The sequence below is a fragment of the Panthera uncia genome, chromosome D1 (assembly GCF_023721935.1).
Source record: "Panthera uncia isolate 11264 chromosome D1, Puncia_PCG_1.0, whole genome shotgun sequence".
NCBI lineage: Eukaryota > Metazoa > Chordata > Mammalia > Carnivora > Felidae > Panthera > Panthera uncia.
The window spans coordinates 50,013,089-50,019,379 of NC_064808.1; positions in this window are offsets into that span (position 1 = coordinate 50,013,089).

A 6,291-nucleotide genomic window follows, 5' to 3' on the forward strand; every position below is an offset into this window, starting at 1 on the left:
GCCAGCACTGCCTGGGATGAAGGGGTTAGGAAAGCCTTTACACATAACACTTAATCTGAGTTTCAAAAGAGGAGTAGAATGTATGGAATCCCTTTAGCAAATATATATTCACTGCCTACTATGCAGTACCATTCCAGGAGCATTATAGGTAGGAGGGAACACAAGCAAAGAAAAGCCAGAGCAGAAGAAATACCCAGGATTGGGAACCACAGTAATTCAGGGGAGCTAGATGAAGGGCTGGTGGGAGATGAGGTTGGAGAAGGAAGCAGGGGCTTATGAGTTCATGCCAGGCTAAGAAGCTAAGATTTTGTCTGTCTTTGGGGGCAATGAAGACCTACTGAGGGATTTTAGACATGGGTATGGAGTGTTGAGGTTTACATTTTAGAGAGATCACTGTGACTGGGTGAAAGGAGGCCACAATGGATGTGAGATCACTGAGGAGACTGGTGCTGTTACTAGGTGGTAAATCACATAGACCTGGACACTGGGTGGTAATGGAGATGAAGAGAAGTAGGTGGATCAAGAAGCATTTAGAAGACAGTCTATAGGGCTTGCTAAAATATTGGATAGAAGGCTGAGGGGGAAGTGAGAAATCTCACCTCCAAACTGCTCTGTGGCTCTTTTTCCCCACTCATAATTGCACTCTCCTTCCCAAACTTCTCATGGCACCCTCTTGAATTCACCCAATGGTTAATAAGCTTCTCTATATTCTCTATACACTCCATAGTTAATACACTTCTCTATCTCTTTACCTCCAGCTTTAACTGAGATCAGGCTCTGCTCCAGGGTCCCCCCTCCTTTCCCTTAGCTGTCCCAATAGATGGGCAACAATATCAGTATTAGTATGACTCCCATACACATGTGTACCATTTCTCTTCCTCTTTAAAAAAAAAAAGTTTATTTTGAGAGAGAAAGAAAGAGGGTATGTGCATGCATGCACGAGAGTTGGGAAGGGGAAAGGAGAGAGACAGAGAGAATCCTAAGCAGGCTCCATGCTGTCAGTGCAGAGCCTGATGCGGGGGTGGATCTCATGAACCATGAGATCATGGCCTGAGCCGAAATCAAGACTTGGATGCTTAACTGACTGAACCACCGAGGTGCCCCTCTTCCTTCCTTCCTTCCTTCCTTCCTTCCTTCCTTCCTTCCTTCCTCCCTCCCTCCCTCCCTCCCTTCCTTTTCTTTCTCTCTTTCTTTCTTGTTTAATATTTATTTATTTTGAGAGAGAGACAGGGAGAGAGACCGAGAGAGGAGGGGGAGGGGCAGACAGAGGGAGACACAGAATCCAAAGCAGGATCCAGGCTCTGAGCTGTTAGCACAGAGCCCAATGTGGGGCTCGAACTCACGAACTGTAAGATCATGACCCGAGCCAAAGTCAGACACTTAACCGACTGAGCCACCCAGGTATCCCTCTTCCTCTTTCTATGCAGGTTAAATTCCTAAATTCCTTCTTTGACATCATGCAAGTGAGCCATACCTCTCTTTTTTTTTTTTCTTTTTATGTTTGTTTATTTATATTGAGAAAGAAAGATAGAGAGTGAGCAGGGGAGGGGCAGAGAGAGAGGGAGAATACTAAGCAGGCTCTGCACCATCAGCTTGGAGCCTGACATGGGGCTTGATCCCTCGAACCACAAGATTATGCCCTGAGCCAAAACCAAGAATCCGACGCTCAACTGACTGAACCACCCAGCTGCCCCAAGCCATACCATCCTTTTTTTTTTAATGCTTATTTATTTTTGAGAGAGAGAGAGAGAGAGAGAGAGAGAGACCATGAGTGGGGGAGGGGCAGAGAGCGAGGGAGACAGAATCTGAAGCAGACTCCAGGCTCTGAGCTGTCAGCACAGAGCCTGATGTGGGGCTCTAACCCATGAACTGTAAGATCATGACCTGAGCCGAAGTCGGACGACTAACCAACTGCACCACCCTTGTGCCCCCATACCATTCTTATGGCCATCATCTACCAACCTTCTGCTATATCCTCTCAGTTGGTGAAGCCATCCAATTAGTATGACCAAACTCTGACCCTACTCATTATTCACAATTGCTCTTCCTGTGAAAAAAATGCCTTAAGTTCCACCATCCCACTTGTGACCACAACCTCTTATCCTTATGTTTCTGCCTCCTGCACAACTACATTCTCCTTCTCCACCTCCTTGATTTTATAGAGATGTTTGATCCCTTAATTATCTCCCAGTCCTCCATCCCCTCAAAGCCATTCTTTCCTTACCCTAGGTGAACATCAAGATTGATCACCTGAACAATTTACTTAACAATACTTTTCTCTGTCCCCTCTAATTTCTACTTAATCTAGCTATAAAAAAAGAAAAGAAATATAAAAACCAATGTTAGGTCAGAAAAAGAGTGAGAACTTTAGAATCAGTCATGTCTGAATTCCAATCTTAGCTAGGCCACTTACTAACTCTGTATATTTGAGAAATTTAGCCTCTCTGAATTTTGTGAGTGGTGTATGTGTGTGTACATGCATGTGTGTATGCAAAAAAGGAATGCCTATTGTATTGATGGCTGTTCAATAAAAATACAGAAATCATTCCAGATATAACAAGTAGAGGAGGATTTAAAGCAAAGAATTTGTCACAAAGTTGTAAGGGGGGGGGGCAGCTGGCTGGCTTGGTCAGTAGAACATGTGACTCTTGACCTTAGGGTCATGAGTTGAAGCCCCACATCGGGTGCTGAGCTTAACAACAACAACAACAACAACAACAACAACAACGTAATGGAGATCTGCAGAAGCATAAAAGGGAAAACAGAGTTATTCAGAGACCAGGAAACTACCATTCACCTTGGTTTAGAGGGGGAAAAGGGAGAAAAGTTATTGCCCAAGAACCAAGGAGCTGGAATGTACACATCTACACGAGTGGATCAAGGAGCTGGAGCCTACAAATCTGCACTAGCTGCTGATGCGCCCGGAGTTTGCACTGCTGATGCTACTGGAATCACCTCTGCTTTTGCTGGGCAGGAACCACTGCTGCTGATGTTGCCAGAGCACCTCTCCCTTCCCCCTACTCTCCTCATGCTACAAAGGCATCTGAGAAATGTGGCTTTCAGATTTCCACCCCGGTTAGTACAGGGGAGGCTACAGAAGAGTGGGTGTGGGGATGAGTACCAATAGGCAGCATCTGCCACATATATTCATCATATATGAGTTGGGTGATAAAACCTAACTCAAATTAGTATTAATTAAGCACAAAGTAAATTTACTGACTTATGGGACTTTAGGCAGAGGTAAATATAGGTATTAAATTGATGTTGTCAGGCATCTGTCTCACTCCACCCCTTAGCTCTGCCTTGAGTTGGCTTTGTTCAGGCAGGCTCATCCTTCCCTGTGGCAAGATGTCTACCAGGTTTGCCTTCTATGAACACCTCTCGCCCAATAGTTGCAGGAAACTGCTCATATTCCATCATGTACCCATTTCTGAATTGATCACTTTGACCTGACTCTAGGTTAGGGATCCAGCACTGACATGGATATGGGACTGAGATGATTCCCGTCTGAACCACACAGAGTGGGGTGGGGATGGATCTTCAGAGAAAACTGATGTGCTGTTACCAATAAGAAGGGGGTGGGTGCCGTGCAGATAACAACAATGGCAACAACATGTTCACGACAGGGTAATACCCACCTTATAAGGTTTTTCTTGTTCTTCATCCAAACATATTCCTTCCTCAGATAAAGATTTTGACAATATTGATATCACCAGGTGCAAAATCCCTCAACCTCTTGCCTGCTCCACTTTATTAATTACCCTACCTATACCCTTGTCTTCATTCCTATCCATTCAGCCCATAAAGTTAAGGTGTCTAATTCTTCTCCATGAACTCTTGATCTTACCTCCTCTTATTGCCTCCAGGATCTCCCTCCATCTCTCATCATCTTTTTTATTTCCTTTTTTTTAAAGTTTACTTTGAGAGAGAGAGAGAGAGAGAGAGAGAGAGAGAGAGAGAGAAAGTTGGGGTGGGGCAGAGAGAGAGGGAGAGAGAATCCCAAATAGGCTCCGTGCTGTCAGCACAGAGCCTGATCAGGGGCTCAAACTCACCAACTGTGAGATCATGACTTGAGCAAAAGTAGGATGCTTAAATGACTGAGCCACCCAGGTGCCCCTCATCATCTTTTTTATTTTCAAATTCATCTTCTCTACTGGTATCTTTTTGTAATTTATACCCATGTTCAAGTCTCTACCATCTTAAAAAGACAAAACCAGAATCTTTAAATTCACATATCACTTTTCAGCTGTCTATTCCTTCTTCCAAATTTCTTGAAAGGGGGGGGGGGTCTGCACTTATTTATTCTACTTCCTTATTTTCATTTGTTCAATGTTCTTGCATTGTGGCTTCTGCCCTCATTTTCTGCTGACACAGATCATATCATGAGGATCCAGGCCTTCAATGTTGCCAAATTCAAAGGATACTTTTTTATTGGAAATCTTTGCTGCATTCAATGCTGTTGACCACTTCTTCCTCCTTGAAAGTCTTTCCTCCCTTGGATTTCTTCCATGACATTACTCTTTGCTGATTGTTCTCTTACTGTGTCTTCTCAGTTTTCTTCTTAGCCTTCTTTTCCTCTGCTGGCTCCCCAAATGCTGGTGGTACTCCTAGACTTCACCTCAGTCCTTTTCTCTTCTCACCCTATATCCTCTTCCCAGGAATATACTAAAATAGTTCTGTTCAAGAAGGGCATTAAGCAAGTCCTTGCTAGGCCTAGCATCTGACTTATGAATGCCACTCCATATAATATTTGGAAATATTTTACTCCTTATAGATTTTTCAAATCATAACAACCACCCAGAAGAGGGTTTATTGAATAAACTACAAGAAAAATTGCAATATCAAAGCAATACTTATATACAGTGGTATAAAAGGCTGCCTTTGCATCATTAAGTGTCTTTGCTGCTAATAGAGATGAAAGATCTATTCTTCCATATAGGTGACACAGGTGCCAACTGCCCGGTAATGTTAAATGGCTGGTTTATTAATCCAAAAAGCGTAAAGCCAGTATTCTTGGTATGTGACTTTGGATAGATTTGCTTTTTTTTTTTTTTAAGTTTATTTATTTATTAATTTTGAGAGAGAGATAGAGAGAGAGAGAGAGGGAGAGAGGTGTGTGTGTAAGCAGGGAAGGGGCAGAGAGAGAGGGAGAGAAAATCCCAAGCAGGCTCTGCGCTGTCAGTGTGGAGCCCGATGCAGGATTCAAACTCACAAACTGTGAGATTATGACCTAAGCCGAAACCAAGAGTTGAGTGCTTAACCAACTGAGCCATCCAGGTGCCCCTGGATAGACTTGCTTCTAAATAAAGTTTTTTCCTAATAGTTTCAAAGTAATAACTTTAAAAGATTGCTGCCTCAGAGGGACCTACATTGGTCAGAACCACACACTGAGCATCTGAGGCAGTTCATAGGCTATTGATTGCTCTGAGGCCATGGAGAGCATTAGAAATGGAGAAGAGATACAATAGAGAAAGGATGGGTGAAGGACACAGTTTGACTCCCCATTATTCAGGAAGCTTTGCAGACTCACGAAGGGATCAGGGATTCAAGAAGACTGTGTGTAGGTCAAACTGCACTATGTGTGAACTGTACAATTTCCTTTTTTACATCTTAGGTAATTAGACTCCTTTCCCCACCTTCCCCACCCTGTACTGTGTGCCTCTGGTTATCTGAAGAGATTTCCCTGAATACTGCAGCCATCCTACTCAATGGGATTGGGAAGACAAGTATTCTGATTTGTAAATGGGTGATATTTCTGGATTTTCATTTGCTCCAGCAGAAATCCAGAAGTCATCTCTTTATTCATACTTCCATAGCCAATCAATCAAATGATCACTATTTTTGTGAATTCTACCTACTGAATTTTTGTTAAACCTATGCAACTTTCTCCATCCCTACTCCCACCACCATAATTATTTGCTACCTAGACTACATCAATTGCCTCCTAACTGGTCCCCACACTGCCAATTTTGCCCTCCTCCTATCTATTCTCCACTTAGCAGCTGAAGTGATCTTCTAAAATACAAGGGGGAACATTCTACTCCCCTGCCTCAAACCCTCTGATGATTATTTATTCCCCTTAAAATAATGTCCAGAACGCTTAGCCTAATATACAAGGCCCTTTTTGATTTGGTACCTATCCACCTTTCTAGCTCATCTAATAAGATGAGAATACTTCTCCATTCTCACATCCATATTGGCCTTCTTGTACTTCTCCTTGGCCTTGGAGTGATTTCCTCTTCTTCTGGATGACCTCCATCTCCTTTACCCCTTCCCCTCTCATAAGTGCCA